The sequence below is a fragment of the Zingiber officinale genome, chromosome 1A, assembly GCF_018446385.1.
Source record: "Zingiber officinale cultivar Zhangliang chromosome 1A, Zo_v1.1, whole genome shotgun sequence".
In the NCBI taxonomy this organism is placed as follows: Eukaryota; Viridiplantae; Streptophyta; class Magnoliopsida; order Zingiberales; family Zingiberaceae; genus Zingiber; species Zingiber officinale.
In genome coordinates, this window is record NC_055987.1 from 176,752,969 (window position 1) to 176,754,863 (window position 1,895).

Consider the following 1,895-nt stretch of genomic DNA (forward strand, 5'->3'; position numbering starts at 1 on the left):
GAGTAAATCCGTAAGCGCGATAGGGAGAACGCCGACCGAGTGATAGTAAATCGCGACTGGGAGAGCGCTGACTGGGTGACAGTAAATTGTGATCGACCAATAGAGAGAAGGACGAGTGAAGCTGTGAGCTCGACTGAGAAAAATGTCGACCGAGCGACAATAAATCGCGACCAGGACGAGTAAATCTATAAGCACGACCGCGAGAGCGCCGACTGAGTGACAGTAAATCGTGACCGGGAGAGCATCGACCGGGCGACAGTAAATCGTGATCGAGCAATAAAAAAATGTCAATCCGGAAATAGAGAGAATGCCTACCGAGCTCGATAAGAATGGGTGGGCGATGTCTAGTGCACAACCGAGAAAGCTCTTAAGCAATAGGTCGATCGTCGTAAGGCGAGTAGATGAGTGGTACCAGTGAGTGGTCGAGCAAACAACCAAGCAAAAGCGATGCTTGAAACGTGAATGGCGAGTGTCGGGCAGAGCGACGAGCGGAGCGAGTATGATGGGTACCAGGCAGAGCAGTGACTGAGCGGTGAGTGTCGACCGAGCCACAGTGGTGAGTGAAATATGGATGATGAGTGCCGAGCAGAGCGACGACTAAGCGATGAGTGCCGACCGAGTTATAGTGGTGAGCGAAATGCGAACGATGAGTGTCGAGCAGAGCGATGACTGAGCGGTGAGTGCCGATCGAGCCACTATGGTGAGCGAAACGCGAACGATGAGTGCCGAGCAGAGCGATGACTGAGCGGTGAGTGCCGATCGAGCCACAGTGGTGAGCAAAATGCAAACGATAAGTGCCGAGCTGCGTGGCGAGTGAAGCGAGTGTGATGAGTGTCGGGCAGAGCAGCAAGTGGGGTGAGTGTGATAAGTGATGGACAGAGTAGCGAGTCGGTGATGTGCGCCGATCGAGAGGTCGTTGGACGTGAGAGCATTCTCACTTATAACTCACACTGGGCGAGAGTCTGGAATATTGACCGGAAGGTCGTTGGGCATGAGAGCATGCTCACTTATAACTCACACTGGGTGAGAGTTTGGAATCCCGACCGGAAGGTCGTTGGGCGTGAGAGCATGCTCATTTATAACTCGCACTGAGGCGAGAGTCTGGGACACCGACCGAGAAGGTCGTTGGGCGTGAGAGCATGCTCATTTATAACTCGCATTGAGGTGAGAGTCCGGAGGCGTGAGAGCACGCTCACTTATAACTCGCACTGGGACGAGAGTCTGGAACCCGACCGGGAAGGTCGTCAGGCGTGAGAGCAGTGCTCACTTATAACTCACACTTGGGCGAGAGTCTGGAGGCGTGAGAGCAGTGCTCACTTATAACTCGCACTGGGACGAGAGTCTGGGACCCGACCGGGAAGGTCGTTGGGCATGAGAGCAGTGCTCACTTATAACTCGCACTGGGATGAAAGTCTAGGACCCGACCGGGAAGGTCGTTAGGCGTGAGAGCAGTGCTTACTTATAACTCGCACTAGGGCGAGAGTCTGGGACCTGACCGGGAAGTGATCCGAAGGCTTGACCAGTACTTGATCTGGTGACTTGACCAAGAATTGATCTGGATCTCTGACCAGGACTTGATCTGGAGACCTGATTAGGAATTGATCTGGAGGTCTGACGAGGAATTGATCTGGAGACCTGACCAGGAAACAATCTAAAGGCTTGACAAAGAAGCAATCTGGAAGTCTGACCAGGCATTGATCTGGAGGTCTGACCAGGAATTGATCTGGAGGTCTGACCAGGAATTGATCTAGAAGCTCGACCGAGAATTGGTCTAGAAGTTCGACCGAGAGATCGTTAGCGATACTCCGATCCGAGACCGGTGGTGATACTCTGGTCCAAGACCAGTGGCGATAGCTCGACCCCGAACGGGGGAGGATAAGCCTTGAAGTCCATAA